The sequence below is a fragment of the Hipposideros armiger genome, unplaced genomic scaffold (genome assembly GCF_001890085.2).
Source record: "Hipposideros armiger isolate ML-2016 unplaced genomic scaffold, ASM189008v1 scaffold_330, whole genome shotgun sequence".
Classification (NCBI taxonomy): Eukaryota; Metazoa; Chordata; class Mammalia; order Chiroptera; family Hipposideridae; genus Hipposideros; species Hipposideros armiger.
Genome location: NW_017731680.1, coordinates 1,956,252 through 1,979,820, shown reverse-complemented (window position 1 = coordinate 1,979,820; position 23,569 = coordinate 1,956,252). Strand labels below are relative to the sequence as shown.

At 39.5% G+C, this 23,569-nt stretch overlaps 1 protein-coding gene and 1 pseudogene across 2 annotated transcripts in view; one reads left to right on the top strand and one right to left on the bottom strand.

Annotated features, from left to right (window-relative positions):
* The first annotated feature begins 7,128 nt into the window (after positions 1 to 7,128).
* The window catches only part of TMEM45B (transmembrane protein 45B), a 36,293-nt gene continuing 19,852 nt past the window's right edge, over positions 7,129 to 23,569 (top strand). The window contains exon 1 of one of the 2 annotated variants that reach the window (XM_019660803.1): positions 7,129 to 7,203. The gene's annotated coding sequence lies outside the window, so the exon portion shown is untranslated. The remainder of the gene's footprint in view (positions 7,204 to 23,569) is intronic. The other variant, XM_019660804.1, reaches the window with a different exon arrangement.
* On the bottom strand, positions 14,622 to 15,084 carry LOC109392387 (60S ribosomal protein L23a pseudogene; annotated as a pseudogene).

Below are 23,569 nucleotides of genomic sequence, written 5' to 3'. Positions count from 1 at the left end.
TCAATCCAGTTGCTGGGGGGGGCACCCCATCATTCCATGTGGGAGTCAAACCAGCAACCTTGTTATTAAGAGCATGTGCTCTCACCAGCTGAGCCATCCAGTCGCCCGTTGGCAGCTCAGCCACAGCTCAGCTCAGGCGCAACTCACTGGCCCATGTGGGAATCGAACCGGTGACCCTGTTGCTCAGAGCTCACACTCTAACCAACTGTGCCACCTGACCAGCCCTGGAAGACTTAATTTTAAGATGTTAATACTAGTTAAAGCAATCTACAGAGTCAGTAAATCCCTATCAAAATCTCAAAGATGTTTTTTATAGCTTTTGTTGTTGTTGTTGTTAGCTGAGCCATCCTGCCACCAGTTGGCAGCTCAGCGGCAGCTCAGCTTGGGCCGTGAATCAAACCAGGGACCCTGTTGCTCAGAGCTCAAACTCTTGAGCGAACTCTTAACCAACTGAGCCACTCGGCTGGCCCTTTTTTTTTTGAAGAAATAAAAAATTTATCCTAAAAGGCCCCAAATAGCCAAAATAATCTTGAAAATGAAAAGTAAATTTGAGAGACTCATATTTTCCAATTTAAAAATTTACTACAAATCTACACTAATCAAAACAGTGTGTTACTGGCATAAAGACAGATATATAGACCAATGTAATAGAACAGAAATTCTAGAAATAAGCCCTGCATATTTGGTCGTGATTTTTTTTTAATTAAAGTTGATTGGGGTAACAATTGTTAGCAAAGTTACATAGATTTAAGGTGTACAATTCTGTAATACATCATCTATATATCACATTGTGTGTTCACCACCCAGAGTCAGTTCTTCCATCACCATATATTTGATCCCCTTTACCCTCATGTACCACCCCCCTCCCCCCTTACCCTCTGGTAACCACTAAACTATTGTCTGTGTCTATAAATTTTGTTTCTGTATTTGTTTTTCTTAGTTTTTTGTTGTTGTTGTTTTCAGTTTCATATACCACATATCAGTGAAATCATATGGTTCTCTACTTTTTCTGTCTGACTTATTTCACTTAGCACTATAATCTCAAGTTCCATCCATGTTGTTGCAAATGGAACTATTTCATCTTTTCTTATGGAAGATCAAGTGATTTTTGACAAGTGTGCCAAGACCAGTCAATGGGGAAAGGATAGTCTTTTCAATAAATAGTTCTGGAGAAACTGGATATCCACATGCAAAAGAATGAAGTTGGGTCCTCACCTATACCATATACAAAAATTAACTCAAAATGGGTAAAAGATCTAAACATAAGAGCTAAAGCTATAAATCTCTTAGAAGAAAACTTAGGGGGGATATCTTCATGACATTGGATTTGGCATTGACTTCTTGGATATGACCTCAAGAACATACACCACAAAAGTAGCAAATTGGACTCTTATCAAAATTATCAAAAAGTAGAAAACAGCAAATTGGACTCTTATCAAAATTAAAACTTTTTTGCATCAAAGGACACTATCAACAGAGTAAAAAGATAACTTACAGAATAGAAGAAAATATTTGCAAATCACATATCTGATAAGAGATCAATATCCAGAATATGTAGAGAATTCCTAAAATGCAACAACAAAAACAATATATCCAATTCAAAAATGGGCAAAGCATTTAAACAGACATTTCTCAAAGAAGACATACAAATGACCAATAAGCAGATGAAAGATGCTTAACAGAACTAATCATTAGGGCAATGCAAATCAAAACCACATCCATTAGGATGGCCATTATCAAAAAGCAGAAAACAAGTGTTAGCATGGATGTGGAAAAATTGGAATACTTGTGCACTGTTGGTGGGAATGTAAAATGGTGCAGCTTCTGTGGAATACAGTATGACAGTTTTTTTAAAATATAGAATTACCATTTGATTCAGCAATTCTACTCCTGGGTATATACACCAACGAATTAAAAGCAGAAACCAAAGATGGAAAAAAACTGTATGTTCATCAACAGATGAATGAGTAAACAGAATGTAGTATATACATACAATGGAATCTTATTCGGCTTTAAAAAGGAATGAAATTTTGATACATGCTATAGCAAAGGTGAACATTGAGGACATTGTGCTAAGTAAATTAAGCCAGACAAAAAAGGACAAATACTGTATGATGCCACTTATATGAGCTACCTTGTGTAGTCAAATTTATAGAGATAGAATGTAGAACAGTGGTTACCAGGAGCTAGGGTAGTAAGAAATGAGCAGTCATTGTTTAATGGGTATAGAATTTTAGTACAGGATGATGAAAAAGTTGTGGAGATGGATAGTAGTGATGGTTGCACAATAATGTGAATGTACTTAAAACCACTGTAGTGTATAATTAAAAATGATTAAAATGGTAACTTTTATGTTATGTATATTTTACCACAAAAAGAAAGAAAAACAAAACTCTCCCACTATTCTGCAAACTTTCTAACTTTAACAATACATCATGACTATTTTCCTGGTCAATAAGTATGAATCTAATTCTTCCTTTTTAATAACTGCACAATATATCACAGGAAGGGTATGTTATACTATGTTTAACTACTCTCATATTGACAAACATTTGCTATTATAAATAATGCTGCAGTCAGAATTTTTAGGTTCTTATGATATATTAGTTCTGTACAATGGAGTCTTTAAACTGTGATTACCAGGCAAAGTAAATAGTATATTTAGATCTTCCTTTAATCTATTTTTAATTTTTGTTTGTTCATAGTGTAAAGCAGAAAAAAATATGTTTTGCAGTAGTTAGATTATGAATTTGGCTGCATATAACAAAAGTCTCCAATAGCTGTGACTTATACAGGGTATAATTTTATTTGTCTTTTACATATCAGTCAAGATGGGCATCCCAGGACTGGTATGGAGACTATTGCAGGAGATCTAAGAATCCAGCCTCTTTTTATTCTTACTCCACCATTCATTTTTGTGGTTCAGGATGGCTCACTGCCATGTACACATTTCAGTCTGCAGGAGAGAAGGAGAGAGGATGGACATATCCACTTCCTTTCAGGACTTCACCTAGAAGTAACCTGTACCACTTCCACTCATAGCTTATTGTCCTGAGCTTAGTCACATAACCCATCCTAGCTAAAAGGGAGGCTGGAAAAAAACTGTACTCATTCTGAGTGGCCATGTGCCCAATTACTAGTACCATGATAGCCAACGGGAGATTGGATAATGAGCAATTCTATGATAAGATCTTCCAAAAGAATAGTCAATTATGTCAGCAATATTTAAACCATTTTCCATTGAATTAAAATGCCATCCTTGTATAGATGTTTCTAGATGCCAATCTGTTCCACTATTATATTAAAATAGCTTTATATAGTTGTTAGCTGTTCTTATTACATTAATTTATAATTGTTGATATACTAGAAATTTATCTTTTGTTAACTGTTTGATTTAAGCTATTTGATTTACATTATTTTTACAGATCAAGTTAAAGGCAGTCAAACTTATTTTTTGAAAACGGGTTTGTCCTGGTACTTGGATATTATAATTTGAGGCAGAGATAATTTTCTTAGTTCTAATTTTTCAGTGTTAAGAAGCATCGCTCTTGATGGGCACTTAGGTTGCTTCCATATTTTGGCTATTGAAAATAGTGATGCAGTGAACTTAGGGGGTGCATGTATCTTTTTGAATTAGTGTTTTGGGTTTCTTTGGATAAATACCCAGAAGTGGAATAGAAAGATATGGAATAGATATGTAATGGAATATTACTCGGCCATAAAACTGAATGAAATCTTACTATTTGCGACAACATAAATGGACCTACAGGGTATTATGCTAAGTGAAATAAGTCACACTGAGAAAGACAAATACCAAATGATCTCACTTATATGTGGAATCTAAAGAACAAATAACAGAACAAACACAACAGAAACAGACTCCTAGATACAGAGAACAAACTGATGGTTGCTGGGTGGTGGTGGGGGTTGGGAGGCTGGGTAAAATGGTGAGGGATTAAGAAGTACAAATTGGTAGTTACACAATAGTCACGGGAATGTAAAGTACAGCATAGGGAATATAATCAATAATACTGTAATAACTATATATAGTGCCAGATGGGTACTAGACTAATCAGGAGGATCACTTCATAAATTATATAAATATCTAATCACTATGCTGTTCACCTAAAACTGATATAAAATAATATTGAGTGTCCACTGTAATTGAAAAATAAAAATAATTTTTAAAAAAGAAGCTTCGCTCTTCCTGTAAGTGTCCTGAGGTGACCTCTGAAAATCGTTCACTATTCACTTGATCCAGAAAACCCCACAAAATCATGCAAATCAAGAGGTTCAAATCTTTGTGTTCACTTTAAGAACACTCGTGAAACTGCCCAGGCCATCAAGGGTATGCATATCCAAAAAGTATGTGAAGGATGTCACTTTACAGAAGCAAAGTATGCCATTCCTTCAGTACAATGGTGGAGTTGGTAGGTGTGCCTGGGCCAAACAATCAGTGGCACTGGACACAGAGTTGGTGGCCCCAAAAAGAGTGCTGGATTTTTATTGCACATGCTGAAAAATGCAGAGAGTAATGCTAAAGTTAAGGTTTTAGATGTAGACTCTCTGATCATTGAGCACAGCCAGGTGAAAAAAGCTCCCAAGATGCAGCACAGAACTTACAGGGCTCATGGGAGGATTAACTCATACATGAGCACCCTGACATGATCTGTACTGAAAAAGAGCAGATTCTTCCTAAACGAGAAGAGGAGGTTGCACAGAAGAAAAAGATACCCCAGAAGAAACTGAAGAAACAAAAACCACCTGGGAATAAATTCAGCATATGATAAAAGCAAATAAAAGTAAAAGCAGAGGGAAAAAAAAAAGCATTTCTATACATCAGTAACTACTGGTGGTCACACATTTGTTTCATCATCATAGCCTTAGAGGAAAAGAAAACTTTACTAAAGAGAAAGCCTAACCGTAGCAGGGATCTGGCAAATGGGAACAGAATTTCCCAGGGTACCAGGTATCCAGGACTCCACCTTATAATCCATTCAAAAAACAATGGGTGTGAGCAAGTGCCAGGATGAGGCCTGGTGGTGAAATCAATTTCCAAGTTCGAAAATTAAAGAGGTGCTCTCCCAGGTCTGGCTCTGGAACATTATCCATCTAAGTGTGTGGCTCCACTTGCCTTTTAACTAATAGCAGTGCCTCTCTGCCATTATCTTCTTCCACCAAGCCTCATCCACTCTTTTTTTTTTTAAGATTTTATTGGGGAGTTGGGAGAGGGGAACAGACAAGTTGCTGTCCTTTTTTTCTTCAGTGTAGTTGTGGAGGACATTGCTTCACTAGCTGGTATTATCATTGCGCTCTTCCCGGGTGAGGCAGATTGGTCACCAGCCTCTGGACAGCCGCTCATGGCGGCTATTGGCAGCTCACACCAGCTGCCGGCTGCTCACGCTGGCTGCCAGCCACACACGGTAGCTTATGGCAGCCCTGCAGCAGGGGCTGCAGCCTACGCCATCACTGGCAGCTCACAGCAGCCCAGCTCCAGGTCGAGCTGTTGTTCACCATCTTAGCTGTAGAGGGCAGTGTCACTGGCCTCCATGTGGGATCTGAACCGGGGCCGTGGCTGCTCAGAGCTGGTGTCCCAAGCCAGCTCTTAACCAACATGCCACTCGGCCGGCTCTCATTTACTCTTTTAAAGAGGGAAGATTTGCTCAGGTTTGTGCCTTATCCTCAAAAGTGCCTTCCTTTGACTTTCTTTAGAAAAGAAAAGCCATTTGATCAAAAGAAGATGCACTTAGGATCCTGTCCCCCTCCACCCTGCCAGCATATATTCTTTGTCTTTCCTTGTAAATACAGCATCTCTTCCAGGAAGCCTTTCTTGGTTTCCAGTGACCTCAACAATGGATAAGCTGGAAGGCATCTTAGAGATCTGGAGGGGAGGTTCTCAACCCTGACTTCCTCTGTCACCTGAGAAGCTTGTAAGAGCCACATCTGCCATCACTCCTCCCCAGGTTCTTTTTTATTATTTTTTTATTTTTTAAAGATTTTATTGGGGAATTGGGGAAGGGGAACACACAAGTTCCTGTCCTTTGGTTCTCCAGTCTAGTTGTGGAGGACGTTGCTTCACTGGCCCATGTTGGTATTATCATTGCACTCTTCCCAAATGAGGCAGATCTGGGTCGCAGGTTACTGGACAGCCGCTCACGGTGGCTCTTGGCAGCTCACCCTGGCTGCCGGCTGTTCACGCCGGCTGCCAGTCACTCATGCCGGCTGCCAGCCACTCACAGTAGCATATGGCGGCTCACTGCAGCTTCACTGAGCCTATGCTGTTGCTGGGGACTCAGGGCAGCCCAGCTCCAGGTGGAGCTGTTGTTCACCATCTTAGCTGTAGAGGGCACAGTGTCACTGGCCATAGTGTGGGATCGAACCGGGGTCCTGCTGCTCAGAGCCGGCTTCCCAAGCCAACTCTTAACCAATGCACCACTTGGCCGCCTCCACAGATTCTTATCAGTAGGTCTCAGATGGAGCCTTAGCTCTTGTATTCTTGCAACTTCCACAGGAGATTATGAGCAACAGACAAAGTGGGAAACCATTCAATTAGTCCAGCCCTTAACTTACAGATGAGAGCATTGAGATCACATGATGCTACAAGGAAAATCATGCATTCCTTAGTAGGAAGCAGCTTTTTCAAGGCAGAGACTTTCTCTCTTTTGCAGCTCTGACTCCAGCACCTAGAACTGTGCCTACCAAGCATGTGGCAGATTTGTTGACTGACTGACTGACTGACAGACTGACTGACTGACTGACTGACTGAATGAATGAATGAATGAATGAATGAATGAATAAATAAATAAATACATGTGACACCAAGCTTAAACTACAAAACTGGATTCTGGTCCAGGATATGACACAGTCTTCCTTACGACAGCCTCTGCTCTGTAATTGCTTTGCCTCATAGGTCACATTTGGGCGCAGTCTGCTCTGGTGCCCAGAATGCGCCCCTGGTGGAGCACTCACCTTAGGGAGTGTCTGGGGCCAGGGACCTCAGCTGGAAGTCAGGGGTGTGGAGGAAAGCGAGGGCTTTGAGAAGGGAGGCCCAGCATGCGATCAGGGGCGGGAAGGGGCGGATAGGGGCGGGGAGTGCCGGCTGTGGCTCGGCTGGGACAGGCGGGCGGGGCTCACGCACCTGCTCTGTGGCGGCAGCACTGGGAGGACAAGAGGCCAGCGGACTGCTCGGGGAGCTCAGCGTAGGTGAGATGGCCGCTGTGGGCAGGGGGCTCGGACGCGGACGGTGCTTGGACGGGAAGGGGACTCGGAGTGGGAAAGGGGCTCGGACAGGGCAGGGGCAGGAGGAACTGGAAGGCTCAGAGTTGGGGGAGCTCCCGCGGCGCCCGCGCCCTCTAGCTGATCGCCGGCGATCCTAGAATGAATTTGCTGCTTCCCCGGTGTGCTGGGTCCCCCATGTTGCCGGGTGAGAGGAGCTTCAAAGTGTGAAGCCTCTGCCTTCTAGTCCACCCCGAGGATTCGAGGACACCGGGGCGGTGATGGCTCGTGTCTGGCCCAGAGACCCAAAGCTGCTTTCAGTGGGCTCCACGTGGCCTTGGGCACCTACACTCCTACTGTCTCTCCTCGTTAGTCCCTATCCGCAGATACACCAACCAGATACTGTCCTTAGACCAGGAAGCCTGAAATCTAATAATAAGAAGCGATTGATTAAGTCCTCCGAGCCATTATTCCTCTTCCGCTAATAGGCCAGTGGGTAGAAACGATTGTCAGGAGCAGGGGTGAGGTTAGCAATGGCTAGAGAGGTTTATGTGAGACCTAAAAATAGGTTTAGGTGATTCTGTCTGAGTCCAGAGGGAGAACCTCTGGAGATACGACCTAGCCCTAGATGTAAGAAAGATTTGTTGCAGCAGAGGAAACCTATGGCTTTATGAAACAGATCATTTTAAAATTTAGGAAGGCACCTCCTCTAAAAGTCACAGAAATGACCATTTCCTTCACATTCTCTTCTACTATGTCCCTCGGCGTCTGCTATTGTTCCCCTCATCGCTGATCACTTGCCCCACCTACTGCTCTTTCTGGCTTACGAAATGGCTTAAGAATTGTACCTGTATTTTTACATTCATTTTAATAGGTAGTATGGCTTAGTGTCATAAGAAACATGTACCGTTTTTAACCGGATGTGCAACACTGTAGGGGAGAATCATGATACACTGTGAGATATGGGGCCAGTCCTGTTTCAGACTGAGTTCTCCATGACCGAGCATTTGTTGGCTTAATAATAATTTAGTTACCCTCTGGTCCTACAGTTTCTGGAACAGATATGGAACTGATATGAAGGCTTTACTGATATGAACATGGTCCCTTGGTTTCAGAAGGGGACAGTGCCAGACACAAGCAGAGAGAGACGTGATTTCTGGTCGCGCGTTATTTGTTCCAGTGTTTTGGGAGCCAAGCATTCAATTTCCTTTTTAAAGAGTTTAATTTCTTCTCACTTCTTCCATGGGAGGTAGAAACAGTACCACTGCTTCCTTATCTCATACTTTGTGTTTTCCCTTATATTCTGTGGGTTCCTCCCTCACCCATCTGGTGGATGTTGGTTGTGATGGCATTGGTGAAGCTATCGAATCTCACGTTTGGTACCAGTTATTCTATTTGGTGTCTTCCCCAATTTGTCCTTGGTTATGTCTCTTGCCTAATCTTAGCAAAAAGCCCTTTGAGATAGTCAGGATTTGGCAAGGGCTGGGGGAGAAAGGGGATAAAAAGAAAGAAAGACTTCTGCTTTCTTATCTCTTCACATCATTCAAATTAACATCAGCTGTCATGTTTAACTGGTCAAAGTACAGATGTTACCTGTGTTGGCTATAATCAAAGGATTATCTCTTTTCCTCATATGCACCTGCTGGTTGGAATGGATAAGGGAGGTTTTACTATATAGAGAGACACTCCCGTAGCCAAAGTTCCTGTTATTGCAAAACTTTTTATAATTGTGGGTACAAGAACTAAAGTCACTACTGTGTCATCAACTAATGATTGCATATGGAGACAGAGTTCATATCTATACTTGTTTCTATAGACAGGTCATAAAACAAAAACTAGATTACTCACAATACTATACAATACTGATTATGAACAATTAGAGGCCATAGGTAAGTGCTGTAATCTCCACACTTCACTTGAACTCAGCTTCCTTTTAACCACCCACCCTCTCCTCCAAACCTTTAGTGGGGCTAGAAAACAAACAAAGATGATTTTAATTTTAGCTGTTTTTGTTTCTCTTGTCTGTTCTCTTGCGTAAAAATAAAATGGGTCACAAAAGAGAAGGAAACTCAAAAGATCTATCAGCCTTATGTGATGAAGAATTAAACTGAAGATATCAAAGCCCACTCATGTATTTCCCTTGCAGGATTTAGATATTATAACCCATTATTAATATATTGCTGGTATCAAATCATAAGGGGGCTTTACAAAGGTGATTTCCATAAGCAGCACTGTGAGGGAAGAGAAATAGGACGTCATAAGTGAGGAAATCTAAACTTAGAAACACTGATTCTCTGGCCTGAGCTTACCCATACGTTAAGTGGCAGCCAGGTCTCAAACCAGAACTTCTTCCATAATACCACAGCTCCCTCCAGGGTGGTTATGTTGGTTTGTTTATTTAATTTGGGGGTGAGAAGTTGTGATTTGTTTTTCCTGAACATTTATTAATATATTCTCTGAGTTGAACTCTTAGAATCTAAATTTAGAGACATTCTTATTTGATATATTTCATGACTATCTTTGTTCAATGTAATCACAAAAATATTTTAGAGCTGAGAATAGCCTTAAAGATTATCAAGCCTAATCTTCTTGTTTTCCAAAGAAGAAAAGTGGATTCAGGAAAAATTAAGCAAGTGCCCCATGTTGCTTCCCCAAATCTACTTTGCTGAAGAATTACAGCTAAAACCTAGATCTTCCAATGTTCAGACTACTGTTCCTTCTGGCATGTGGTCCCTTGAGGATTTCCTAGCTACATAAATCAAGTGGTTTAGTCTGATTCACTCTAGTGCTCTGGGGTCTGTGACAGCAAACCATAGCCTCCCTGAATCCTGGACTCAAATATCTGTAGATTCTTCTACACTAACTGTACTCCACGTTCCACGAAGAAAAGAGCCTTATTTGTCTGGCCCATTGTGTTTGTTATTCCTAGCACAGTGTCCATAGCACAGAACACAATGAAATGTGTTCAATGTCTATCAAATAAACATTTGAACAAGTGTGAGATGTTACTAGGACTTCATTCAGCTACAGTAACAGAAAACTCTACCCCAGTGACTTAATTAGGGGTTTGTTTTTCTCAAATAACTGGATGTCTGGAGGTGAGCAGTTCAGGCCTGTGACAGGCTCCTTCTGTCTTCGCGCACCACCATCCTTAGCTTTTGTCCTCACTGAGAGAACAACAGGCACCTCTTCTGTGCTTATCAAAGGGCAGAAGGCATGTACCAGCTGCGTCTGTCCTTTTTTTTATATATATAATAACATCTTTCCTGAAAGCCCTACCCAAGTCGACTTCTTATATCGCAGTCATTTAAGAACTTTGTCCCACTCCTAACTGTAAGAGAGCCTGAGAAAATTTAATGTTTAAGCTGGACATGTTGCCAATACAAAAAATAGGGATTCTGATAATAAGGAAAAAGGGGAGAATGGATATTGATTAGGTAGACAACTAGCAGAGTCTGCCCTAATATGTTTCATGAGTCGTTGACTCTTTGTCTTTGCATAGATTATTTGTTTGTTTAGTTAGTTAGTTAGTTCTTTGGTTTACTAAAAAGCAATAGCTAATGCAGTAGGTCTAGGGAAACTTTTTTAAAATGATACATTCTGAAGCTCGCCCCTAAAAATGCTGATTATTTAGGTCTGGAATGGGTCTATAGATCTGAATAATAAACTGGCCCTCCTGATCATTGAAATGCAGGAGGTTGCAGGACCATAACTTGGAAAACACTGAATTTGAGGTGGTTTAGCAAAGCCAACTTCATTTTATTTCCAACAGCTTTCTGTATCACTCCTCTTGAGGATATTACTTCCTTTTTTAATTTCCTATTTTGGTCAACATCATAAATGTATAGTATTAAAAGTCATAAGTTCTGGGCCAGCCGAGTGGCGCGATGGTTAAGAACTGGCTTGGGACGCCAGAGGGCCCCGGTTCGGATCCCACATATGAGGGCCAGTGACACTGCCCTCCACAGCTAAGATGCTGAACAACAGCTCAACCTGGAGCTGGGCTGCCGTGAGTCACCGGCCACAGCGTAGGCTGCAGCCCCCGTGGCAGTGAGTTGCCATGGGCTACCGTGTGTAGCCAGCAGCCAGCATGAGCGGCCAGCAGCCGCAGTGAGCAGCCGTCCAGAAGCCGGCGACTGATCTGCCTCCCAGGGGAAGAGCGCAATGATGGTGCCAACTTGGGCCAGTGAAGCAACGTCCTCCACAACTAGACTGAAGAACAAAAGGACAGCAACTTGTCTGTTCCCCTTCCCCCAATTCCCCAGTGCTGTTCCCATCTCCCTATTTCCTCAATTAAAAAAAAAAAGTCGTAAGTTCTAAGGTCTTTTTGGAGTCTGTACTGAGCTGCCCCTTGGAGGCAACTACTTTTTAAATGCTTTGGGCTATGTTTTTTTCAATGTTTACCACCATATTCCCAAATAGCATGCTACTGGCTATTGCTTTTTTTTTTTTCCAGTTCTAGATATCTACGCATTTCCTACCGTGGAGGGTGAGGATTTAGCTTCCTCATGATTATATCTCACATTCACTTCCCTTTCTTGCAAGGTTCCAGTATAGTTATATCCTAATTTTTTTTGATATAGCAATGTTTAGTGTTTACATTATTATAACTATACCAATGTGATTCACAACTGAGCCTTGTAATAAACCATCATTTTTATACTTCCTTTCTTGTACCTTTTTCTATCCCCTGGAGTTAGTAATTGCTTCATCTTCTTCAATTGCTTAGTTGTTTGAGTACTCATTATTCATTCTTGCTCAAACTTTGACAGGATGGTAAAATTCCTCTCAATAGGGTTAAACATCAAGTAAAAAGCCACTTTGATTTTTTCTGTCTTGGAAACATCCCTGCTCACCCCTTCCACCCCCCTTTTTCTGGGACTGGTTATTCTCTCAGCCCCTTTTGATCCTGGGAGCTCCCCACTATCACCCTGGGAATTGTCCTGGATTCCCGTTTCTTGAATTCCATGCCTTCTCATTCCTTCTCGTAGCTTCCTGAGAAAGGACGCAATGAGGCAGAGGCAGTTTATCCGAGAGCTGACGAAGCTCCTGGGCCTGTGAGGGCTGCAAACTGCTGCAAGGTGGGTGGGGAGGAGAAGCCAGTTTGCCACCAAGAAGCATTTTTGGTAAATTTTCTAAAGAGATTTTAAAAGAAAAAGACCGGAACTGCCATGTCCAAATTTGTTGTGATTTCTTTTCTCAATTTAAATAAATATTCACGTTCACACCCAATTTTGTATTTGTAATTTCATTTTTTTTTCTTAAAGAGGGCTCCCAAAATTATATAAAATTCAGGCCCCACAAAATCTGGTTGCTTTTTGCAACCTTGTGCATTTAAGATGTCACTTTTCTGTCTTCACACTTGATGGATGGCTTTGCTGGGTAGAGGATATTAACTGGAAATAATTTTCTCTCAGAATTTTGAAAGCATTGCTCCCTTTTCTTCTACCTTCTTAGAGTGCTGTCGAGGAGTGGATGCCATTCTGATTTGTGAGCACTTAGATTTTGTTTTAATCTCTGGACGTTTGTAGGGTTTTCTTTTCTTTATTTCTCATGTTCTGATGTAACATGATGTTGTTAGTTAATAGAGGCTTTTTTTCTTTTTTCATTGTTCTAGATACTTTAAAGTTCTTTTCAATCTAAAAATCATATTCTTCAGTTCTGGGTGGTTTTCTTCTGTTATATAATTTCCTCTGTTCTTTCTGAAACTTATATTAATTACTTAGATGTTGGGTCTCTTAGATTCATCCTCTAATTTTCTTATCTTTTTCTCTTCTATTATTTATTTATTATTATTTTTTTTTAGCTGAGCCATCCTGCCACCTGTTGGCAGCTCAGCGGCAGCTCAGCTTGGGCCAGGACTCGAACCGCTGTTGCTCAGAGCTCAAACTCTTGAGCGAGCTCTTCACCAACTGAGCCACTCAGTTGGCCCTTTCTCTTCTATTTTTAAAAATAGCTCTTGTCTTTTAGTTCTAATAAATCTTCCAACCCTTCTATTAAGTTTTTACATTTCTACCATCATATGTTTAATTCCGAAGGGCTTTTATTTGGGCAGGGGGGGTCTTCCAAATGCTTTTTTTTTTAAATAGCATCTTGTTCTTATTTTATGGATGCAGTATCTTGTCATGGTTTTTTAAGACTATTAACTGTATTTTTTCTACATTTTAAAAGTTTTCTTCAGCTGAATGTCTGTGTTTATTTTCAAAGTCTCTTTTACTGTTGTTTTTAGTTCTGCCCTTCATGTTGGGAGCTTTATTCAAATGTCCATGTTTAAGAATGGCGTACTAAAATGTAGTCTGGGAGTGTGGCTTGCAGAGTGGAAAGCTTCACTGTAGAATGATTAGCAGAGCAGGCTTTTTGGTGGTTTATCATTATGTCTCTGTAGCTTTCTAGTATAATCAGTTTCTCATTAGAAAGGCCCCATCTCTAGTCATTTATTCCTACTTGAGAAAAGGCCACTGATAACTTAGATTGATTTATTATATAATGTGTTTAATAATAGAGGTTCTTGTTTTGAGGTAGGTAAGTAGTAGTCTAGGATTCAAAATCAGAATTTTGTTCTTGACTCTGCCCACCTTGAAGTACCTGGTGCTTCTGTGCCCCTTCTTCTATCAGCAGCACAGAGACCATCAGAAGGGTTCCATGAACACTGAGTTCTTTTCTATAAATAAAAAGAGACATGCTAGGGTAATGAAAGTCCTGTGAACACATGTACAACTAATTGTTTTGGAGTGACCATTTTCAAAGCATTCATTACCCACCTATAATGAAATACTTATTAATCCAGAATAAATTAGGGCCTTTGTAGAAGCTCCCTATCGTGCCAGTGTTTGTCTTAACAGGTCGTTTATGAGAAGACTTAATTAAGATGGAAAAGAATAATTCACCTAGTAGTTTTCTTTAAGAGGCTATATTGGGAAAATATTTTCCTAATACCTCTAGAGAATGTCTTGTTTATAGAATTTGGGAAAGAATTTCTGCCTTTGAAGGTCACTTACCAAATTTATACCATTTTTCTGTTGAGTAGCCTGACATGTGATAATCAAAACTTGGGGCAGATTCATCACTTATTTTGCTGGGAAAGTTTTAGATCACCAGATACTATTTGTTACAGGAATGATTCCTGGTTTAGCTTTCAAAGACCTCTTAATTGGAAAACCTAAACATTAGATACTGGATTTTCTACTGTTGGATTTTCCTTAACTCAAGCACCTTCAAGGAAGACTCCTTGCAAACTCCTTGAAGGCTGGGGTCCAGTCTTGTTATCTCTGTTCCTTCATCACCTAGAACAATGTCTAATATAATAGGTATCGGATAGATGTTGCTTGAATTAAATTGATTTCATTGTCCTGTTTTATTTTACAGTGAAAAAATTTTATATTCAGAATTAGCCAGCTGGACTCAGTTTAGATGATCCCAATTTTGTTGGCAACATCCAAAGCATAATAGTCAGGAGCCAGTAGAACATATGCTTTCCTCTCTCCATCAGGCCTGATCAGGGTGTTGACCTTGGCCACATCAATATCATAGAACTTCTTCATAGCCTGTTTGATCTGGTGCTGGTTGGCCTTGACATCCACAATGAACACAAGTGTGTTGTTGTCTTCTATCTTCTTCACGGCTGACTTGGTAGTTAGGGAAACTTGATGATGGCGTAGCGGTCAAGCTTGTTTCTCCTGGGGGTGCTCCTCCGAGGACATTAGACTGCCTTCAGAGCTGCAGTGTCTTGGGCCTTTGGAAGGAGGGTGATGTGCAGATCTTTTTGTGGCTGTGGACACTTTTCAGCACTGCTTTCTTTGCCGTCAAAGCCTTTGCTTTGGCTTCAGCTTTGTGAGGGGCAGGGGCTTACTTTTTTGCCTTCCGAGCCATCTTTGTGAAAAATTCATTGTTCATTTTTAACAGCCCTTCCTACTTGTCCTCTTGCTGTTTCCTCCATTTCTTCTGTATCTTTTCATGTCACTTCCTCTTGGATGATGCTACCTCATTCTCAAAGTTGATTTGTGGAACAGCTGGAAGAAAACAGACTGGGAAGTTTCAAACTACCAGGACTCCGGGTAGAATTTCCTGGGGTGAACACGCCTCATATCATTTTACTAAAGATGCAATAATTTCTTAGGTTATCACCAAACACCCTACATTTAGTTCCATCTTTAACCACAGTTCTGTTTGGAGTCTTTTCTTTTCTTGTATTCCATGCCACACCTGATCCATCCTTCACTTCCTTTCACTCTCTTTCATCAGACCCCCACTTTGATCTAAGTCTTCTCTTTTTTCTGTTCTAACTTTTTTTTTTTTACCTCCTCTCCCCTACCTTTATCTACCACCTGGAATATTTTGTAAAAGCACAATGATGTACTAATTTTAGAAGACCTGCCCTGCCTATCAGGCAGACACCTTTGCACACATAACCCAGGCCCAAGCTGAAAAATCTATCTCTTCTGGCTGTTTCTGAGATCATTTCTATGCTTTGGTCTCACTGGGGCTGTTTATTTTTATATGGAAGGCTCTAGAACAAGCATTAAACTACACTGTAAAACAATGATCTGTCGATTAATGTTTCTCAAACACTACCACTCACCATAGAACGTATGCTCCCACAACATGGAGGCTTGGCTGAGAATAGCCTGGCACAAGCGGAAGTCTCTCTTAATGCTTAAAAATTTATGCTACCCCAAAATACATCTCTGTTTTAACATGAAAATCACTTTCCCCAAAACCTTTAGGTGAAATTGATATTTCAGGATGATATACTATGTTGGTCCTGTGATTTCAGATACTCCTTACTTACCCATACACCAGTCTAAGAGGCACAGTACTAGATGACCTTTTAAGGACTCATCTAGCTCTAAAAATTATATGGAAAAGTCATGGTACCAGTAACCTTACTAATGACTGGATTTCGGAGATAGTTTCCTCATGATTCAGGATTAAGGCTAAGTTACATTAGTACAATTCAGATCAAGAACTATTATTATATGTCAAACTTTGTGCTAAGCCATGGGAAGTTTAAGATGAAGCAGATAAGGTTGCTGCTCTTGAGGAGCCTATAGTCTAATGAGTAAGACATGTAAATATATAATTTAAATATAACGAGGTAAGTGATAGAAATCAAGATATGATATATACAAGATACTATAGTAGCTCAGAGGTGGGGCATGTAGCCCAATCTGGAGGTTCACAGATGACTTTCTAGAGGAAATAAGGCCCACCTATTAAAAACTGAGTAAAAGTTAAGTCAGGTGAAAAAAAATGAAAAGGACATACTAGCTGGAGAGTATAGCATGAGCAAAGTGTACATTGTAAGGTTTGTGGTGGGGGAAATGGGAGATGAGGCTGGAGAGACAGGCAAAGAACCAAGTCCTGGGCACAGTAGACCCCTTTAGCAATGGTTTTGCTTTCCATGGGTTTTGTTACCCACAGTCAACTGCAGTTTAAAAATATTAAATAAAAAATTCCAGAAATAAACAATGTATAAATTTTAAATTGTGTGCCATTCTGAGTAGTGTGGTGAAATCGTATGCTGTCCCCCTCCATCCCACTCAGGACATTAATCATTCCTTTGTCCAGCTGTCTCCATGCTGTAAATCCTACCTGTCTGTTAGTCACTTAGGAGCCATCTTGGTTACCAGATTGACTGTCGTGATACTGTGGTGCTTGTATTCAAGTAACCATTATTTTACTTAATAATGGCCCCAAAGCACAAGAGTAGTGATGCTGGCAATTCAAATATGCCAAAGAGAAGCCACAAAGTGCTTCCTTTAAGTGAAAAGTTGAGTACAAGAACAATAAGATACTTTGAGAGAGAAACCACATTCACATTTTTATGACAGCATATTATTATAACCATTCCATTTTATTGTTATTATTATTGTTTATCTCTTTCTGTGCCTAATTTATAAATTAAACTTTATCAAAGGATAGGAAAAAACATAGTATACATAGGGTTTGGTACTATCCATGGTTACAGGCACCCACTGGGAGTCTTGGAAATTATTCCCCATAGATAAGGGGGACTACTGTATATGTCATGCAAAGGAGCGTGGACTACATCTGTGTGGTGATTAGTCAATGAAAAATTTTAGATTCTATAGTGGGGTCGTCAGATTTACATTGTGGGTAGACACTGGCTGTAGAGTGGAAGGATTTATGGGCAGCAAGATGAGAGGTATTGCAGGAGTCCAGGCAAAAGACCATAAGAGCCAAAGGGAAATAATTGTTATAGGAATAGAAAGGAAAGAAAGAACACCAGCAAATTTGGGGACCTAAAATAAGCAGTGTTTAGTTTCTTGGGGAACTGGAACACTGAAGGGCAGAGTGAGGAGTGAAGAGGAGTGAATCTAGGATGACCCCCAGGGTTCTGGCTTTAAGAGTGACTGGATGTTAAGCCATTACCCAGTTCAGGGTACAGAAGAGAAGCTGATGTGGTGGGGAAGGAAGATGATAAATTCCGTTTGGAACATGTCAACTTTAAGGTGTCTGAGAAACATCTATGTGTTTACATACATCTGTGTCTGTTGGTTCAGCAGGTGTTAGATACATGAATCTGAAACTTAGGGAAGAAGTCAAGACTAGCAATAAAGTCATGGGAGTCATCAACATGCAACTGGTAATGGAATCATGGATGTGTATGAGTTCTTGCAAGAAGAAGATATATAAAAGAAGAGTGGGCCAAGGTCTACTAGTGTTTAAGAAACAGACAAAAGAAGGAAACCCCTTAAAGTAGAGGAAGATTATGGAAGATGAAGAGAACCAAGAAAGAATAGTATTATGAGCCACAAGGAGTTAGTAATTTCAAAGATAAGTAACTAGTTGACATTGTCAACTACAGAGTAGCATCAAGAACAGAAGAGAGGTCCATTAAGATAACATTTTAAAGGTTGCCTTTGGATAAAACAATATGGAAAGAATTTGGTGACATCTACGAATATAATTTCAGTGTGGTGGTGAAGAGGGAAGACTAAATGAAGACAGAAATTGTCTTTCCAGGTCTTTTAAAAAAACTTAACTGATTTTGACAATGTTTGATTGCGTTACACAAAACCACCTAAATTCCTTTCTATCAAAGAAAACTTCATTTAAATGGTAATTGAGTTCAATAATTTGTGACTTTTCAAATAACTTTTCATATGAGAAATTGTTTTTAATTATCTATAAATAAACTTATTATCAAAGGTGTTTGTTTATTGGCTATTGACTAAGGAAGATGGCAGGGAAAAGATCCACATGTTTTGACTAAATATACAAAGTTTAAAAATTTGCAAAACTATCTTGTGTGGGGATAACATATGTACTAAATGTATGCAATACATAGTAAAACAAAAGCATTTGAATACTAAACACACAATTCAGGATGACGGCTATTTCTCATGGGTAAGTATGGCAGAAACCACCAAAGAGGGGTCAACAGGAAGCTCCAAGGATGTTCTATTTTTTAAGCTGGGTCCCATTTGTGGCACAGTTGTTAAATTATTCTTTATATCTTTTATGCACATTAGATATTTTATGTTTCAAATAAACAGGAAGAGAGATAAATGGTGGTTCTTAGGAGATCCAGGATCAAAGCAGATTTTTTTTGTTTCTTTCCTTTTTCTTTTGTTACTTTGTGTGAAAAAGTCTTGGGTCTGGATATAGTTGAAGGGAAAAGGCAATAAAGGGTGAGAGAAATTCTGGGTTAATAGAACTAGGGGCCAGAAGGCACAGGTGAGAATGTTGTCAAAAGCATAGAAGAAGGATTGGCCTTTGAGAGGAGGGGTGAATCTGAAGAGAAGTATCAGTGTGAACATATATGAATTTGTAGGTGAAGAAGAGGAAATTGAGGTGATTGATGCTTTATAGTCTCAATTATGTTAACGGATGAGAGGAAAGGTTTACCCCAGGGTTGACTGAACTCAGGTTTCAGGAAAACAATGAGTTTCAAAAACTAGTCTAGTCTATTGGAAATGGAAGGAAGAGTTTGCACATGACAAGGACTGTTGAGTGAAGTGGAAGGCCCAGAATCCATCTTATTCACTGGTGTAAGTGCTGAACAAGTTCACTTATAGTAGACAAAGAAAGGAAAATGTATTTAAATTTTCTCCCTTGTTGCTTCAAAAATAAGCCAATGTTTCAAGTTCAGAGATGCGCCTTTTACTCTAATGTACGAGTATGCTGAAGTGGCAAATAGAAACTGCTTCTTTGTTGGTGATATCCATAACTTTAGTTCTATTCTTCCCTCAGCATGACTGGACTTGCTCCACTTCCTTTTCATTTCATTTCATTTTTGTAAAGGGTTAGGAGCAAAGAAAGAAAGGGATTTTAGAGCTAGGAAGTGCCATGGAGATGACTGACCTCTTCCAAACTACCCATTTAACAAACAAAGAAATTACGATCCTGAGAGGTTGCATATTTTGCTCCAGATCACAGAGTGAGTTCATAGCAAAACTTGGACTAGAATCCAGGTCTTCTGACTCAGGGGCAGTATTCTTTATTAGATCTTGAGAAATAACTGAATTTAGACAAGATTTATTCTTCAGTCTTTAATTCAGGATTTCAGTAAGACTGCCTAATTTTCATGGCAGTTTGAAAGAAGCAATCAAGAAAGGCCCAGCTCAAATGCCAGGCCCTTCTGTGAAGCCTTCTCAGTTCTCTGATGAGAGTTACTCACTCTATTCTATGACCATGAGGATTGCTGTTAGTGTATCTCATGACATGCAATGTTTCACAAGTATATATAGCTCCCGACTAGATTATAAACTCCTTGAGTGTAGGGATCATTTCTTATTTGTTTTAATATTTTTTCAGCAACCAGCAGAGTCTTGCATTTAATAGGCTCACATAGAAAGAAAAAAGAGAGAGAGATCAGGAATGAGACCATATTTTGCTTAGGAACCGAACTGAGCTAGGAGGCAAATGAGCTCTTATTTATGGTAATTTTGTTCGACAGCATCATAAACTCATGCCAGAACAAGGGTCAGACTGTTATTCTGGTCTTACTCCTTCTGATCATGTTGTTCCAAGGATCCGCCTACAGAGAAAAAAAGCAATAATAGTAGCTGTCAAATTTTGAAGGGAGTGATGCACTGTAGACTTACTTACGCCTTCTCAGGCTACTGTAGATCAGGGATACACCTTGCTAGAAATTCAGGACTAAGCCACAGTCACACCAGCCTGTGGGCAACTTCCAGCACTGCCCCTTGTGCTTCCTCTGCATTCCATTACTAAGTAGCTCATAGAAGGAGGAGTATTAACCTTGTTACTTGCAGAGTAACACAAAGCTGAGTCAGACAGGGTTGGTTGTATTCCAAAGTAAACTCAGACCATCTGAGTGTGTCTCTTGGCAAGAACAGATTCAGAAAGTATAAAAATCATGTTCTTCCGTCAAATAATATGCTATATTCTCCTCATAACCTACGTCCCAACTGACCAAACATAGTAGGGGAGTAGGTTACAGGGGAAATATAGCCCTCTCCAGAATTAGGTTAAGGTTCAACAGTGACTCCGCTCTCTTGGAGTCAGCTACTAAAAGCAAAGGACAGCAGCCTTAGCGCAATAAGTATACTTTGAAGAGAGAAGCCCAGGTTTCTCCTCTATTAATTGTGGGACTAGATATATGAGCACCAGAGAAGAGAGGAAACAGAAGTGTATTAAATACTTGTTCCACTTAGCTGAAACATTTTCAATTAATCCTCACAAGATTCTTCTGAAGTAGGTATTAATGTCCCTGTTTTAGAAGGAGGAGTACTAAAATTAAGAAAAGTTAAGGAACTTGTCCAGCGTCTTACCAGTAGAAGTGACAAAACCAGGGTTGAATTAGGTTTGACACTCCATAGGTTATGTTCTTTCTATTATATGACTATATTTCCCTTTAAAGGAAAGTTTAGGGACCCAATTTCCTATAGGGAAGTCTAGGAAATATAGTGCATCTGGACTAGTATAAACCTTGACTTACATCTTTTCTAACTCAACCGTCCTCGGGACTTTTTTTGAGTTGGTTTATATCCCTTCCCAGAGACTCTTGGGCACATAGGAGTACAATGTCTAGTTGATTTGACTTTTAAGTATACTGTTTTGTTCATTCCCAATCTAAGATGATTTCAAGGTTCAATGAATTCCACCCAGGGAAGAGAATGACATATAGTCTTGATAAAGAAGCTGAGAATGTTAGGGAAAAGACTAAGTAACATTATCTAGCTCAGCTCTGACCATATGAATGATTGGCTACCACTGCTTCTTAGATATTGCATGTACTATTTTCTGCCTGGAACTCCACCCATACTACCTATGTTTACTTGTTTTTCAAGAAAGCTTTAGTGACACTTCCTTCTATAATCTTGCTCTTATTTTTCCCCAAGCTGAATCAGAGTCCTCCCTTTATTGTCATAACACTCTTCACACTCTATTAAAATATTTAACATATGTGTCATAATAGTTAAACTACTCTTTCTTCACCACAGTTTGACCTTATTGTAGGCAAGGCCCTTATTTAAAAATTGATAAAATCCATTTTCAAGAGTATAAATGTAGATAAGGGCAGCAAGACAATTCAATGGGGGAAAGAAGAATCTTTTCAACAAATAACTGGGATAACTGGATTTGGGAAAGAATGAAGTTGGATCCCTACCTCATACCATATACAAAAGTCAATTAAAATGGATTATAGACATGAAAATAAGAGCTAAAACCATAAACATTTTAGAAGAAAACATAGGAGTGAATCTTCATGACCTTGTGTTAAGCAATGGTTTCTTAGATACTACACCAAAAGCACAAACAGCAAAAGAAAAAATAGATAAGATAAACTGGACTTCATCAAAATTAAAAGTTTCTGTGCTTCAAAGGACAAGCATGATCAAGCAAGGAAAAAGGCAACCCACAAAAAGGGAGAAAATATTTTCAAATCCTATATCTGGTATGGGACTTGTACCAATAAAATATAAAAAACAACTACAACTCAGCAATAAAAAGACAAATAACCCAATTAAAAATGGGAAACGGATTTGAATATACATTTCTCCAAAGAAAATATACAAATGCCCAATAAGTACATGAAAAGATGCTCCACATCACTAATCATTAGGGAAGCAAAACAAAACAATGAAAGGCACTTCACACCCTCTAGAGGGCTAAAATAAAGATGGAAGTATGTTGGCAAGGATGTGAACAAATTGGAACCCTCGTATATTGCTGGTAGGATTGTAAAATGGTGCAGTCAATTTGGAAAACAGTCTGGTAGTTCCTGAGAATGGTAACATAGAGTTACTGCATGACCAAGCAATTCCATTCCCACGTATACGCCCAAGAGAAATAAAAACATAGGTACACACAAAAATATGTACACAAATGTTCATAGCAACAATTATTTACACCAACCCAAATGCCCACCAACAGATGAATGGATACACAAAATGTGACATATCTATACAATGGAATACTGTTCAGCAATAAAAATGAAGTATTGACACATGCTACCACATGAGTGACCCTTGAAAACATTATGCTATGTGAAAAAGACAGTGATAATAGGATTTCACTTATATGAAATACCTAGAAGAGCCAAACCCATGGAGACAGCAAAAAGATTAACAGTTGCCTGGGGCTGAGGGGTTGAAGGAGGTGGGGAATGACTGCTAATGGGTATGGGATTCTTTTTGAGTTGAGGAAAATGTTCTAAAAATAGATAGTGGTGATGGTTGCACAACTGTGACTATACCAGAAACCACTGAATTGTACACTTTAAAGGAGTGACTTTAATGGAACGTGAATTATATGTGAATAAGACTTTTTTTAAAAGACTTATAGCAAAAATGCACTGACACTTCTAGAACAGGGGTCGGCAAACTGCAGCTTGTGAGCCACATGCGGCTCTTTGGTACGTTCTGTCTCAAAAGTTTGCTGACCCCTGGAAGAGCCAATTCTGTCCCTCACAACAATTTAAAAATTATTCGAGAGCCATAAATATATTTTTACATAATCACCATTATGTGAATAATATCCTTTAAAAATTTTATAAATGAAACTATGATAGTTTTATTTTCAATTTTACTTCAGAGTCTGAGGATTGTAAGCCACAGTTTGCTGACGCCTGGTGGCTCTTCTGTCTCAAAAGTTTGCCGACCCCTATTCTAGAACCATCTGAGGGTGATTTTCAGATTCATTAAGAAAAACTGTCCCAGGAATAAAAAGTAGAAATACTTAGTAAGGTAGTTGAAACTTTCAAAGTATCTTTTTTGATACACCTGACAGTAGTCTTTTGTACTAATTTAATAATTAAATCTATAAAATTATATGGAAATACCAATTAATTGATGAATAGATAAATAAAATGTGGTGTTATGGGCTGAATTATATCACCCCCCCACCAAAAAAAAATTCATAT